Here is a 16,779-nt window from a genome sequence, read left to right on the forward strand (position 1 = left end):
AAATGGTTAACGGTGACAAGTGTTGCCAATGTAGAGGAACAATACATAGAAAGGATTATACAATTTTCCATTACAAAAACCCTAATGATGGCCTTTACAACCTAAAATAAGTTTGGTATTTAAAAGTTATGTAGAAGGAAAATAGAAGAAAAGAAGAATCAACTATAGAATAAAGATAATATGAGTTCAAACTTTACACCAAACCCACGGAACATGTTGGTTTCTTCTACACCTAAACCATCACTTCAGTGCACGTATAGGCGACATTTTCAAATTTTCATATGTTCCACATTTTTACTTAAGTGCTTTCAACAACTCCTTCATCAGTTTTTTTTTAGAAAATCTTCTTCATCGCTTACGAACTGAAAATATAGAAATACATCTCCACAAAAGAGACTATCTACAAAAAAACACACCAAAATAAATATCATAAATCATTTGTTCTCCAACTAGCATCAAAAGCTAAATAGACTTGCAAAATAAATTCTATATATCACGGTTCATTACATCACACAAAACTCCCAAATAAATAAAACAGTTATATGGACCAAGCTGGTGACAAAATGAAGACCATGATCTTTTACGAATCAAGTTGCACCAAATTTTACAAAAAAAAATATAAATGTAAAGTAATTAACCCCGCCCGTAGGACGGGCTAACCACTAGTAAAAAATAAACTTTTATATTTTAACGTTTTTAAAACATTTTTTCCTTTTTATTAAAAATTTTAAAATTCAATTAAACTTTTAAATTGTGTTTTGGGTTTAATTTGCTTAATCAAGAGTTAGTTTTAAGATTATGAAAAAAATATACTAAAGAGATAACTTGGATGCTATTGTACCAAAGGGACAACTATGCTGTTTATTGTTCTGTTTTGGCAAATTTTTCTAATTAATTTTAGTATGTTACGAATTTGTTATAAATCATATAGTGTATGTCCATAACCGGCCCAATGCTATAGAGAGAGAGAGTTGGACGCGCCCTAGAGGAGAGAGAGAGCCGGCGCATAGAGAGAGAGTCGCCAAACCCTAGTTTCCGCAAACTCCCGCACCCGCAACCGCAACCGCTATGTTTGAACCAGTCGGGCCCTATATAGTATATGTTTGTCTTCCTTCAAATTTTAAAATACCAGCTCCTGAACCTTACATTTTGACAATCTAAGTTCTCTACTCTCCTTTAAGACTTATTCTTGGGTTCACCCCATAGGAAGAACCTCTAGGTTCACCAACCAATAGAATTGTGTTATTTCATATTCGATAATTTAAAAAAAAAAGAAAAAGAATATTGTCAAGTTGTATTATATTTAAAAATAAATAAATAAAAGAAAAATAAAAATAGTAATAGTTACAGAAAAAAAATATTTTTAACGTCGTCAGCAAAATACTAAATCGTAAATCCTAAATCATAATCCCTAAACATTAAATCGTAAACCCTAAACCCTCAGATAAACCCTAAACCCTCGGATAAATCCTAAACTCTAAATCAAAAACACTAAACACTAAAACATTCAAAGATTTAGGGTTTAGGATTTAGAGTTTAGGATTTAGTGTTTTAGTGTTTAGTGTTTTTTATTTAGAGTGTAGGATTTATCCAAGAGTTTGAGGTTTATCCAAGAGTTTAAGGTTTACCCAAGGGTTTAGAGTAGTGTTTTGCTATATATTTTTAAAATTATTTTTATAACTACTATTATTTTTTATTTTTTATTTTTTTATTTTTATTATTTATTTTTTTTTGTTTTTTTTTAAAAAAGATCGAATATAAAATAACAGCTAATAACTCCTCCCACTCAAACCAATGGGTTGCTCCTGGAGTAAGAACCAGCCGCTGTCAGATGGAGAGCTACAGAACATACTAGGAAAGCCACTAGAAGATATCAAAAAGCTTTACAGCTTCGGCAAGGAATTAGGCAAAGGTAACTTGGGAACAACGTACATGTGCGAGGAGCTTCTCACAGGCGGAAGCTACGCCTGCAAATCAATCTGGACAGCTATCGAAGTGGGCTATCGAGCTCAGCGAACATGACATTGTTTTCAAGAATCGAACAGCTGCAAAATCTCAAGTCCTCGCAGATTTCCTCGTCGAGCTCGCGCCAGAGCTCGAGCAAGATCTAATCCTTCCAAGTCAAAATTGGATACTCCACGTCGACGGATCATCAACAAACAAAGGATCAGGAGCGGGGGTACAACTGCAATCCCCAACAGGAGAGTTAATCAGACAGTCGTTCAGCTTCGGCTTCGCCGCTTCGAACAATGAAGCAGAGTATGAGTCGTTGATCGCAGGACTACGACTCGCCAAGGCAGTCAAGGAAAAATGCCTCAGCGCGTTCTGCGACTCCCAACTCGTAACCAGTCAGTCCAGTGGCGACTACGACGCCCGTAACGAACGGATGGACGCATACCTCAAGACCATTCAAGCACTCGCCAAAGACTTCGAATTCTTTGAACTCACCAAAGTCCCCAGAGGAGAGAACGTGTGCGCTGATGCCCTCGCTGCTCTAGGTAGCAGACTGCGCGATCAGGTGAAACGTACCATTCCTATCCACAAGATCGACAAACCAAGCATCGATCTACCTCCTAATGAGACCACCGTCGTAGCATCAATAACCGAAGCCACGCCCATGGATCAAGTCCTTGAAGCGGAATCAGCTGACGCCACCGACTGGAGGACGGAATTTATCGACTACTTGGTTGATGGAAAGCTACCTCCCGAGAAATGGATTGCGAGACGGCTCAAGACGCGGAGTGCCCATTACGTCGTCCTCGATGGAGAGCTCCATAGATGGACCGCAACCAAGGTGCTTCTGAAGTGCATCAACGGCGAGGAGACGCACCTAGTCATGGCGAAACGCACGAAGACGCTGCAGGAAATCACTCCGGAGGTCAAGCACTTGCTTTAAAAGTAAAAAGTCTCGGTTTTTACTGGCCAACAATGAATGCAAACTGCGAAGCTTACGCCCAGCGATGCGATCAATGCCAGAGACACGCCTCGACGATCCGCTCCCCGACGCAGCTGTTGCGAACGATGACAGCTCCATACCCTTTCATGCGATGGGGAATGGACATAATCGGCCCAATGCCGAGTTCTCGACAGAAACGCTTCGTTCTAGTCTTGACAGACTACTTCACGAAGTAAGAGGCAGAAGCTTTCGCAAGCATAAAGGAAACAGAAGTCCAACGGTTCGTGTGGAAGAACATCATCTGTCACCACGGCTTACCCTACGAGATAGTGACCGACAACGGCTCCCAGTTCATATCAAACAAATTTTGAGAATTCTGCGAGAGATGGAGAATCCGACTCAACACATCAAGTCCGCGATACCCGCAGAGCAATGGTCAAGCCGAGGCAACCACCAAAATCATAATCGACGGTTTGAAGAAACGCCTCGACCTGAAAAAAGGGTGCTGGGCTGATGAACTGGACGGTGTTCTCTGGTCACATAGGACAACTCCTCGAGGAGCAACGAAACCAACTCCTTTCTCAATGGCACACGGAGTCGAAGCCATGGCTCCCGCCGGAGTAAACATAACCAGTCTACGACGGTCAAGGATGCCACAGAACATTGAACTCAACAGTGATATGCTCTTCGACGCCCTGGACGCTATAGAAGAACGCCGCGACCAAGCTCTGCTACACATCCAGAATTATCAGCATCAGATCGAAGGCTACTACAACAAGAAGGTCAAGTCTCGACCTCTCGAACTGGGCGACATAGTACTGCGTAAAGTGTTCGAAAACACTAAGGAGCTGAATGCAGGCAAGCTCGGAACTAACTGGGAAGGGCCTTACAAAATTGCTGAAGTTGTTAAACCAGGAGTCTACCGACTCGAGACGTCGACTGGCGAACCCGTTCCCAGAGCATGGAATTCCATGCACCTCCGACGATACTACTCTTGAGCATAGGCCTGAGGATCGAGCACTTGACAGTCTTGCTCGATCGACGAATCTCCAAATCAATGAGTGAATGACAAAAGAGTGAATGTGCATCCACTGCCACTTTCACTAACCAAAACGAACTACGAATGGCTTGATCCTCTCCTAGAGGTACGTAGACAGCCTTTCACCAGGTCCAGCTATAACAAAAACAATCTCCCAACATGTAGGAGCGCGAATTGTTTTAAGTGATGCTTACGCACGAGCACGACCTTGTCTCTCGGACAAACGTACTAGCACTCACACCCACTAACGAGCATGTCCTAAACAGACACATGCTCAAGGGATTTTCGGTCGTATCTCGGTCCTGACCCATGCGATCGAGACAACAACTTTCAATCATCTTATAATCCTCTAAAGCCGGGCTTGGCCAACCTAACATTTTTTGGATTACTTCAAGATCGAGTGAAAACCGTTGTTGATCGAAAATATAAACGATTGTCTTCGAAACTCGAAAATTTCAACTGTTCTCGAGGACTCGAACTGACGGCATAACGCGTCAAAATTTGATAAGACCGAGTCATTGACTCTCCGGTTTAATTCAAGACATCGACCAAATTGCCAAATCAAAATCGTTTAAACCCAATATTCAAAGTAGAATTCAGCGACTCGTCGAAAGCCAACTGGCACTTTCGAGTCCACGAAACTATGTCTCACTACTAAGGAAAACTTTGCTCTACAAATAATTTCTGAGGAAAACAAACTTACTGAAAGTCTGAAACAAAAGAACCGCAGAGCGAAACGAGTTCAGATATTACATCGACAAAAGCCTCCGAGGGCTAAAAATAGAAAGCTAAAGAAAAACAACAACAACATATCAAATTAGTCCTCGATACGATCAGGGCCCTCCTCGATGACCTGAGCTTCAAGCTGATCCGAAGCACCTCCAGTCTCATCCGTTGGCAGAACAGGCGGATTCTCAGCTTCATCAACCGCTCTCTCTTCTCGTTGCGGATTGTCCACGAGGACAGGTTCAATTTCATCCGGTTTCTCACCACCCACCTCTTCAGTCGAAAAGTCCGAGAGGTCAAGCAGGTTAACAGGCTCCACTTCCGTCTCCTCGAATCCCAGAATAGGAGTGGGAGTAACACCACTAGCTCCGAGAGTCGGGATCAACGGACCTTCATTCACGACGAGGCCGACCGATAACACAGTCGGGTCCAAAACAAGTGGAGCAGTCGTGTCCTCGGACCTCACGACCTCGCTAGCAATCCCACATTCCTGAAAAGACGACTCCCCGAGCTCTCATCCAGTCGGGTCATCCAACTTTTCGGTCACATGATCACCCTGAGAACTACTCGAAGTTTGGAGGAAGGCAGCGGTTCCATCGTCAATCAGACCTGCATTTGACCCGTATGGGTCGATCGCCGCCAACACATTCTCGTTCAAGAAGGGGGATCGAAGACGAAGAGGAGATAGACAGAGAAGCTCTTCGGGAATCCCGCCGACGGCTAAGCGTTCAGCTTCAGCCTCGTACTCTTTCTCTTGTTCAGAGAACAAGTCAATCATCTCCTGCAGAATATCGGTCCCACTCTCCTTAAGTGCCTCAAGGCATTTCTTCGTCCCGAAGGCTTGGCTCTGCAAAGACCTCGCCGTTTCGAACTCGCCACGACGCTTCTCGAGATCTCGAATTTTAGCGAAACAATGATTGCTCTTAGCAATCATGGTTGTTTGTACGCGGACTCGCTCGTGTGTGACCTCGTAACCCCGAGAATCCTTTAACCTATTGACCTCCTTCAAGTGCCTCAGAGCCGTGGACACCATCTTCTCTTCTAAGGCAACTTTCTCTCTAGTCTAAGCCTTCTTCTCCTCTTCAAGTCCTCGGATCTTCGCGCCGGCAGCCTCGAACTTATCTCTCAACTCCCCGAACTTCTCCAAGAAATGAGCCTTCTGAGGCTTCTTTCTGGCAAGCAACCGAGTCCGCTCTTCCGCAACCCTATCGACCGTCGCTTTAAACTCCTTTGCCTTGCGATCGTGAGCTGCGTCCTTCGCCAAAAGGAGCTTGTCGGATTGTTTTAACTTGGATGTGGCCTCCTTGAGGGCCGAGTCGTACAACTCGACGACGAAGTTCATGCTTCCATCACTCTGTATGGACGAAAGAAAGGATCAGAAACAGGAATATAAACGAGACGAACTGAGGAGAATAGTTTTTACCAAAATTTTGGTCCTCGCTGCATCAACATATGCGTCCTTGAAGATAAGGTCCTTGACTGTAGGCAAGTCCCTGCGACCACCTTTAATCGGTCGAATAAGTTCAGCGCATTCAGACGGGGCGTAAGAAAGTGGAGTCTCGCCGACATACTTGAATTCCACGTGATCGCGAAATTTGACCCGACGCTCCTCCGAAGCTGAACCACCTTCAACGATAGTCAGAGGCGCGGCTGAAGGAGTCTTCGCAGCAGAAGCGGATGCAGCAGGAGTAGACGACTCATGACTACGAGAAGTTTTCTTCCTCTTCGGCAAAACGATCGGGGAGTCGTTTAATTCGACGACTGCTCGAGCCGCAGCATCACGAGAGGAACCTTCCTCGGTGGCAGTTTCGCAGCCCTCAATGTCCCCAATAGGCTCCGACTGTCCCTCGACAAGCTTCTTCTTTTTCTCCTTTTTCTTCTTCTTCTGTGGGGGCCCATCAGACTCGGTCCTCGCTTGAGAAGCAACCGAAGCAGAGGAATCAGGAGCGGATCTCTTCTTATTACCATCGGTCACCGATGGCTTATCGGTCTCCCATTCAGAGGTCCGCATCAGATCCTCCCTCGAAGACTCGTCATTAACCGGGCCTACAGATGGCCCGGGGGAAACGGCGAGGTGTAGAGGAGCGGGAGGAAGAGTAGCGGGAGGAGTCGTCTCACTAGGAGTCGTCTCACTAAGAGTCGCAGAAGATGCCATTTTCGCTCCGCTCAGCTTCTTCTTGATTAATGCACTCAAATCCGGAAGTTCTTTCATCTCCATGGCTGCGTTGATGATCTTTTGCTCGGCACTACTGAATATCAAAAACCGCCGCTTGTTTCCGGTAATCAAAGGTGGTAGATCAGATCTCGAATCCCCCGAAAAGGATCAGGAAAAATAAAAGTCTCGAACGAACAAACGTGAGTCAGGAAAAATACGCAACCACGGAAAGAGGACTTATGCTTCGAGATTCTGTCAAGGACTCGTCGGACCCTCTTGATGGTGATGTCTTTCCAACTAACTTGGACACGCGACACGGCTGCACGAGCGTCAGAAACGAAATCTTCTGGATAGGAGGCCGTGTCTGGGTGATCAACTGCAATCAAACAATGACTCATCAGAAAACAAGAAAAAGAAACAGTCGATAAGCTAACAACAGCGTTCTACCGAGCTTATGATTCCACAAAAACCGAAAGGAATCGTTGGGCGGCTCCTCGAAGGAAAAACTGTCAGATTTGACATAAAAATAGAAGCGTTGCCAATTAGCCGTCCTGCTTGGATGATCAATAATTACGTTGTAGTTGGGCCTCATCTGAATCGAGAATAGACCATCCCCCATGGATTTCGTATATGTCAACTCCTCGAGAGTCCGTACGCTCATCGAAACATCGATTTCCGCCGCCGTCACCATCAATACAACCAAAATACGGAACGCGCCATTAAAGAACTGACTTATTGCTGCGTCGCGACGACTCACATAAAACGTGATGAGTCGAGGAATCGGAAACCAGAGCTTGGTCTCGCTCTGAAAATATGACTCGTAGACGCACTGGAATCCCAACGGAGGGGACCACGGCCTTTGAGATTTTGTCGGGATCAAGAAAGTCACCCCGGCTCCTCCGCATTTTCTCAGCAGAGCCTTCACGCTGCTAGGAGTCGAACGAGTCTCCTCGACGTTCTCCCACGACTGTCCTTCTACGACAGGAGAACGCATCTGCTCCGCCGCCAAAGCCGGAAGATCCTCGAAGATTCCCCCGGGGAGATAACAGCACAGAACGAAATCAGGAAGAGAAACCTCTCCATCGCTCGCTCCATCCTGACCGTCTCTCAAGATTAATGTCGCACTCTCTCCCTCTTCTCGGAGCTGACGCGCTGAGTCAGCAACGAGGACTCGTTGAGGCGTGTCCATGTTCTCTGTATCCATCATGGCTTCACGATGAATCGTCTCAAAACCAGAAGGAGAGTTCGGCACAACGACACGTGCAGGACTTGACTCGGTTTCTCTCGCCATGGCTTTCCCTTTCTGAGCCCTAGAAAGCTTACCGCTACCGCCCGACAACATCCTCAAAGCTAAGACTACAAAGTTAGAGAGAGAAGCAGAAAGTAAGAGAGATAAAGTACATGAGCCGGATGAAAAGTGGAGAAAATGAGACGCGTGAGGAGTATTTATAGAGGGAGGAGCGCATCGCACCCCGAGGCGTCATCATTAGACCTAGATGGGCCTAGGTCAGCCCATTTAGGCGCGTGGAGCTCACCGAACGTCGCGACTTTTCGACTTCTCGAGGAGAACCGAAACCGGTCCAAATCGAAACCAACAGTCAGCTCCAAAACTAAAATTAATCACCGGTCTGAACCAAAACCGGTCAGATCATCGAGCGCGAGCAGATGAGTTGATTGCATAGTCGAGGAGTCGACTGAGATCGTAGACCTAATATAGTTGTCTCGCAAACCCTACTTTCAAATTCGCTGAGTCGGCTATGCTACTCACCAGCGAACTGGGGGGACTTACTGTTGGGTATGGGCTTAGCCTTCCCAAAAGGCTTGCAAGACAATTATCCAGTCACATGATTACAACAAAGAAAGTCGGCTCATCGACTTGCGAGCCGACTATCGGCTCGGCTCTAGACTACTTTTGGTCTGCGAGACGACTGACTGAACGTCATCGGCTCGACGGCTTGACTCAGCGGCCTGACGCCCTGGCCCAATCACTTGAGGAGGCCCATCGAGACAGAGCGCATTAGGTCAACGAGCATTTGTCTATAAAAGGAGGAGGAAAGGCAACAAGTGAGGGATCCGCAAATTACTACACACACACTTTCGGCTAGACTTAAGGTTTTACATCTTACATCTCGCCGACTTGTACGGTCCGTAGAACTTATCTTCGCCGGACTATTTCATCTGTTCTCTTCCCCTTTTGTAACACTGTTTCGAATCATTGATCTAATAAAACACGTCTTTGTCTTGACCCACCGACGAGAACTCATCCTTTCTCTTCACTAGTTTATTGACAGTCTCAGTTTAAACAAAATCCATTCAAAAAGGTAAGCTAAAAAGCGAGGAAGACAAAGAAGCTGTGAAGAAGGAGATTGAGATCATGTTTCGCCTTTCATGCCAGCACAACATAGTCAGTATCAAGAGCGTGTACGAGGACAGAGAGTGCATACACATAGTGATGGAACTGTGTGGTGGTGGAGAGCTATCAAGTAGGATTGAAGCACATAGCTATTACCCAGAGAAAGATTCTGCTGGAATCTTGAAGTCTATCGTGAATGCTTTGCAGACTTGTCACTCGATGGGTGTGATTCATCGTGATGTCAAGCCTGAGAACTGAAGAATAAAGTTACTTGGTCGACAAGTTAGTTGGTTTACCGAGTCTTTTGGAGTTTTTTTTTTAAATTTGTTTCTGAGTCAATAAACCTCTCCTGACTTGTAGGAAGATGGTTACTAGTTGGTTAATTGTTTCCTATTCTTTAGCTAGCTTTGCATTACTTAAGTCGTGAGTTGTAATCTCTTTTGATCTCAAGCAATAAGAAATCAATTCAGTAAAAAGGCCCTTACCTCTTACAAGTGGTATCAGAGCTTTCTTAATCTAAAAACTTGTGATAAGAAAAGAGTGAGAGAATGGGAGAGAGAGACTCATCGCTGAACATACCGAAGTTTGACGGTGACTACGAGCATTGGGCAATGCTCATGGAGAACCTGCTGAGATCAAAGGAGTGGTGGGAGCTCATAGAGGTTGGGATCACGCAGCCGGAGAGAAACGTGATTCTGACAGGCCCACAGAGGACTGAGGTAGCCGAGCAGAAGCTGAAAGACCTCAAGGTGAAGAACTACCTGTTTGCATCCATTGACAAAACAATTTTGAAGACGATTGTGAAGAAGGAGAGTTCAAAGGATATATGGGAGTCAATGAAGGCCAAGTACCAGGGGAACAAGAGGGTGCAAAGTGCACAACTGCAGAGGCTGCGAAGGGACACGATAACGGAGTACTTCTCCCGAGTTATGGTTGTGGCCAACGACATGAGGAATTTGGGAGAAGATATGCCTAATGACAAAGTTGTTGAGAAGATTCTCAGGACTCTAGTTGAGAAGTTTACCTATGTGGTGTGTGCCATAGAGGAGTCCAAAGACATCAAGGAGATGTCTGTCGATGAACTCCAAATCTCCCTCCTTGTTCATGAGCAGAACCTGAGAAAGCACGTAGGAGATGAGCATGCTTTAAGAATGGAGGATGGGAGAGGACGAGGAAGATACTCTCAAGGGAGAGGGAATCAGTACCAAAACCGAGGAAGAGGTGGCTCCAGAGGTAGTGGAAGAGGAGGCTTTGATAGAGGAAATGCAAGCTTCAACAAGAGTAACATTGAATGCTTCAAGTGTCACAAGATGGTACATTACAAGAACGAGTGTCCCTTATGGGAAAAATCAGCTAATTACGCTGAAATGGAGGAAGATATACTTCTCATGGCTCAGTTCAACGAAGAAGTGGAGCATGTATGGTACTTGGACTCAGGATGCAGCAACCATATGTGTGGAGTTAGGGAGTGGTAAATCACCTTTGATGATCAATTCCGGCAACAAGTACGACTTGGAGATGACAGAAAGATGCAAGTTGAGGGAAGAGGAAACCTAAGACTTGAGATCAATGGCGCAACACAAGTGATCTCCTCTGTCTACTACGTACCTGGACTGAGAAACAACCTACTCAGTGTTGGGCAGCTTCAACAGAAGGGACTGCGGATCATCATTGAAGATGATGAGTGTAAGATCTGGCACAAACAGCAACAGCGAGTGATCATGCACTCAACGATGACTGAAAATCGTATGTTTGTGGTTAAGGCAATCGTGAGAGAAGCTAAGAAAGACCTGGAGATGAATCAGCTTGTGATCCCTGCTACAAGCATGGAAGAGGTGTGGCACAAGAGGTTGGGACATCTGAATCATAAGGTACTTGCAACCCTTTCAGAGAAGGAGATGGTTGAGGGCTTACCGAAGATTGCAAGCGATGGAATAGTATGCGAGATCTGCATGAAGGGCAAGCAGATTCGATTCAATATTCCAAAGCAGAGCGAGTGGAAGGCCAGTCGTGTGCTAGAGCTTGTGCATAGCGACATCTGCGGTCCAATCTCACCGATTTCAGAGAGTGGAAAGAGGTACATCATTAATTTTATTGATGATCATAGCCGTAAATGCTGGACATACTTCTTAGCAGAAAAGTCTGAGGCGTTTAAGGTCTTTAATGAATTCAAGACGGCAGTTGAGAGAGAGAGGCTGGTGTATTATTGGTGTGTCTCAGGACTGATCGCGGTGGAGAGTACAACTCCAAGGCTTTCCAGGATTATTGCACAGAGACAGGCATCAAACGTCAATTCACTGCTGCTTACACGCCTCAACAAAACGGTATAGCTGAGAGGAAGAACAGAAGTCTGATGAACATGGTGAGGTGTATGCTATTTGGAATGCAAGTTCCTCACAGATTCTGGCCTGAAGCTGCACGGTACACGGTTCACATACTGAACAGATGTCCAACAATGATCTTAGGAGAAGTCACACCATCTGAAAAGTGGAGCCAACACAAGCCGTCGGTGGAACATCTAAGAGTCTTCGGGTGTGTGACTTTTGCACTAATACCGTATGAAAGGCGAATAAAACCTGATGAAAAAGCATCAAATGTGTGATGTTTGGGGTCAGCAAAGAATCGAAGGCTTACCGGTTATACAATCCAGTAACCAAGAAGATCATCATCAGCAAAGATGTGAAGTTTGATGAGAGTAAGAAGTGGGATTGGGAAGGAAAAGCTGAAGAAGAGAAACCGATAGAAGTTGCTGGAGAAGAGGAAGAGAGAGGCAATGATGATGAAGAAGAGCAGGCTGATTCAATCGCTAATGAAGAAGAAAGAATTGATGATGAGCCACAAGAGGAACAAACCGTTCAGCCTAGAGAAACAGAGAGAGAAGAAACGAGCAGAAGTAGAGCTGGTAGAAGCGTGTTAAAGCCAGCATGGATGAGAGACTATGTGGTTGAAGGAAAAGGGTTGTTCATGGAAGGAGAAGAAGAAGAACTAGAGTCGTGGGTGCTAGTGTATGCTTCAGATGAAGACCCAGAGAAATTTGAGGAAGCAGTGAAAGAAGAGAAGTGGAGAAAGGCAATGGAGGTGGAAATCAAATTCATAGAAGACAATGAAACTTGGGAGCTGGTGTCTTTACCCAATGGAGCTAAAGTGATTGGAGTTAAATGGGTTTACAAGACTAAGCTCAACGAGAGGGTTGAGGTTGATAAATACAAGGCTAGGTTGGTTGCAAAGGGTTTCCACCAGACACATGGAGTGGACTTTCATGAGGTGTTTGTTCTGGTAGCTAGGTGGGACACAATCAGACTGATCATTGCAATAGCCGCACAGAGAAGGTGGAAAGTACTCCAGCTAGATGTGAAAAGCGCCTTTCTTCATGGGGAGTTAGAAGAGGATGTATACATTGAACAACCAAGAGGGTTTGAGCTTAAAGAAGATGGCGAGAAGGTGTATAAGCTCAGGAAGGCTCTATATGGTCTAAGACAAGCTCCTAGAGCTTGGTACAGAAGGATTGAAGGATACTTTGAGAGCAAGGGGTTCACAAAATGCTATTGTGAACATACTCTGTTTGTCAAGAAGGAAGAAGAAGGTGTCTTGATTGTAAGCTTGTATGTAGATGATCTTATCTACACAAGTAACTCAGAGATCATGCTCAACGAGTTCAAGGCAACAATGGAAGAAGAATTCTCTATATGACAGATCTGGGAATGATGAGGTACTTTCTTGGAGTAGAAGTGATACAAGATACAAGAGGAATCTTCATAACTCAGAGGAAGTATGCATCTGAGACACTGAGGAAGTTTGGTATGGAAGACTGCAACCATGTTCTGAATCCAATTGTTTCTGGAACGAAGCTAACCAAAGAAGGAGATGGTATGAAAGTGGATCCTACATCATTTAAACAGCTAGTTGGTAGCTTAAGGTATCTGACTGCAACTCGACCTGATCTTATATACTCGGTCAATCTCGTCAGTAGATACATGGAGCACCCGGGAGAGCAACACTTGATGGCTGCAAAGAGAATACTAAGGTATGTGCAAGGGACAATCAACTTTGGAATTCAGTACAAGAGTGGGAAAGAGGAGAAGTTGATTGGCTATGTTGATAGTGATTATGCTGGAGACTTAGATGATAGAAGAAGCACGTCAGGATACACGTTCATACTAGGGGGAGGAGCCGTGTCTTGGGCATCAAAGAAGCAGCCCATTGGCACTCTCTCAACCACCGAAGCGGAATATGTAGCAGCAGCATATGGAGCGTGTCAAGCCGTGTGGCTAAGGAATGTTCTTGAGAATGGTGGGGTCGATCAAGGGAAAGGTACACTTCTGATGTGTGACAACAGTTCTACAATCAAACTCTCAAAGAATCTTGTCTTACACGGAAAGAGCAAACACATTCACGTGAGGTACCAGTTTTTGCGTGAAGTTGTGAATGAAGAAGTGATATGTTTGGAGTACTGCTCGACTCTGGAACAACTGTCTGATATCATGACCAAACCGGTGAAGTTAGAAGTGTTCGAGAAGCTGAGGTTGAAGATGGGAGTTGGCTTAAAGGAAGAGTAAACTGAAGCAGAGTGTTTCAGTTTAGGGGAAGGATTGAAGAATAAAGTTACTTGGTCGACAAGTTAGTTGCTTTACAGAGTCTTTTGGAGTTTTTTTTAAAATTGTTTCTGAGTCAATAAACCTCTCCTGACTTGTAGGAAGATGGTTACTAGTTAGTTAGTTGTTTCCTATTCTTTAGCTAGCTTTGCATTACTTAAGTCGTGAGTTGTAATCTCTTTTGATCTCAAGCAATAAGAAATCAATTCAGTAAAAAGGCTCTTACCTCTTACAAGAACTTCTTGTTCTCGAGTGAGGATGAGAACACCATGCTCAAAGCTATCGGTTTCGGATCTTCTGTTTACATCAAACAAGGTGAGCCGGGATGTATTTAGAGATTATCATGTCGTATAAGCCTTAACAGAGCAACTGACTCTGTTACGGCTCTGTTATTAACTCTGTTTCTAACTCTGTTTCTGATACTTAAGACTGTTCTAGCTTTGTTCTGACTCTGTTTCTTTTGTATGTGTAACAATTGCAGAAACAGAACTGAAGGGTAAAGTCGAGAGTAAATACTACCTTGCCCCTGAAGTATTACAAGGGAAAAGCTACGGGAAAGAGATTGACATTTGGAGTGCTGGTGTTATATTATACCTTCTACTCAGCGGCAAGCACCCATTTGAGACTGGTAAGAGCTTAAGCACCACTACCACATGCCTTGATTTCCTCATTTTCTTGGGAGGTTAGGTTCTGTAATTATATCTACAAGCCCATGTGTGTTATTGTAGAGTCTGAGATTAGGAGAGGTAGTCTTGATTTGGAGAGCAAACCATGGCCTTGTGTATCTGAGAACGCCAAAGATCTTGTCAAGAAGATGTTAACCAAAGACCCTAATAGCCGAATCTCTGCTTCAAATGTTCTTGGTTAGCCTCTTTATTTGTGATTCTAAATGATATGTTGTAGCGTGACAATATGAAATTTTTTGAAGTATTCATCTACTTCTGTCTAAAGTAATAGTGTGAGTTTACCAGAGGTTATTACCTTAACTAGAAAGTATCTTTGACCATTGTGTTAGAGGTCCCCTAGTTCGAGTGACCGCTGGGACGAAACTAATATAACATGCTGTGGTTTCGGGCATGGGAGATTACGGGCTTCGACCCCAAATCTTCTGGTATACAAAAAAAAAACGTGCGAGTTTATTTATGTTCGTATCTAAGTAGCAATCTTCTTGTGGGTTTGTAGAACATAGCTGGATCAAAATACAAGCTCCATATAAGCCTATTGATAATGTTCTGGTATTGCGTATGAAGAGATTTGGAGCTATGAACAAGCTTAAGAAGCTAGCTCTTTATGTAAAAGTTGCCATCTCATTGTGTTCTCTAATAATAATAAAAAAAAAATGATACTCATATCTACCACTGCCTGCCTTTGGACTGTGATTTGTGTTTGATTTGCAGGTTATAGTAGAGGGTCTAGAAGACGAGCTAATCAAAGATGATAAAGATAGGGTTTTTAAGAAAATGGATACTGACGGAAGCGGGTCAATCACTTACGGTGAACTAAGAAACGGACTGAATGCACCTAGATCTCATCCTAACCTCTCTCTAAGTGAAGCTAAGCAACCAAGAAACCATCTTTATTTAACTGCTTTGTGTGTTTGTGATACATAACAGTAAACTTTGTCCAGGCTGATGTCGATGGCAATGGAAGAATGGACCTCTACGAGTATATCTCAGCGACTACGGAAACAAACGTACTTGTTACAGATGAAAATTTGCACAAAGCGTTCCAGTACTTTGATAAAGATGGTAGCGGGTAAGTTAATGAATCAATCTCCACCAATCATTTTTTGTGTGTAGAGAACCAAAGATTTGAAAATGTAGTAAGATATAATGTTCTGCGCATTAATTTGGATTTGCTTATTTATACAAAAGGTACATAACGAAGAATAACTTGAAGCATGTTGTGGGAGATGAGGCTAATGCCAAAGATATCATATCAGAAGTTGATACAGATAATGTAAATTGACTTTTTTAAGTTTCTGGTTTGTTATTTTTCCGGTTTAACATTTAGCTGGTTTTGTGCAGGATGGAAGAATAGACTGAGGAGTTTTGTGCGATGATGAGAGATGGTAAATTGCAGCCACAAGGGAAACGTGTTAGGATAAATTGTAAGCTCTTGTTCTTGTCTCACCCGAAAGCGGTTTTGTTTGAACCTTGAGATGAATAGCTAAACCGAGGTGAGAGTTGTTAATCTGAAAATTGTATTATTGTTCTATGTCTTCTTGTAAGTTGTAACTTAAGTTCCTCGATCCTTAGCAAAGACTCTTTGGTATTTGCTTTTCCTTTAATTCTATACTAGACTTTGGTACGCGCGGATATATTTTTCAAAATATGTTTCTACGTGTTTTTCATGTCAATAATATAAGGGCTATGCAAAATACCTGAATCTGAAGAGATCCGAAAAGTAGTACCAAGCCCAAACCAAAATTGATTAAATATCAGAATTATTCAAAATTTTGGTTTTTAGAGAACCGAAACTGAATCCGAATCCAATCCGAACTGAAGTATTCCGGGTACACGAATGTGTCCGAAATAGATTTATATACTTATATATATTAATTATTTTTAGATTTAATATATATACAAACATCTAGAATATATATGATACTTTTAAGCTGGTTTAAATACTTGAAAATATAAACAAATAATCAATAGTAAATATATAAAATAGTAGAAGTATACTTAAAACACCAAAAATATTTCAAATAATTATTGGTTCTCTATCCAAATATTTGAACTAAACTAATTTATATGTTAAGTTTAGGTATTCTGACGTATGTTATTCAAATTTATATTTATTACTTTATAGTTTTTGAGAAATTTAAAGTATATAAATATATAATAAATTTTAAAATTTTAAAAGTAATGTAAATGGGTTATCCGAACTCGAACCGAACCTGCAAAAATCTGAAGCGAATCTGAACATAAATTTAGAAATATTAGAACGAGGCTGAAATCTTTGACCCCGGAAACCCGAAACTCAAACAGACCTGAACCGAACCTGATTAGGTACCAT

At 43.3% G+C, this 16,779-nt stretch overlaps 1 pseudogene; it reads left to right on the forward strand.

Moving 5' to 3' along the window:
- Positions 1-1,794: 1,794 nt before the first annotated feature.
- On the forward strand, positions 1,795-15,921 carry LOC106379789 (annotated as a pseudogene).
- The last annotated feature ends 858 nt before the right edge of the window (positions 15,922-16,779 follow it).

This window comes from Brassica napus, chromosome C4 (assembly GCF_020379485.1).
Source record: "Brassica napus cultivar Da-Ae chromosome C4, Da-Ae, whole genome shotgun sequence".
Taxonomy (NCBI): Eukaryota; Viridiplantae; Streptophyta; class Magnoliopsida; order Brassicales; family Brassicaceae; genus Brassica; species Brassica napus.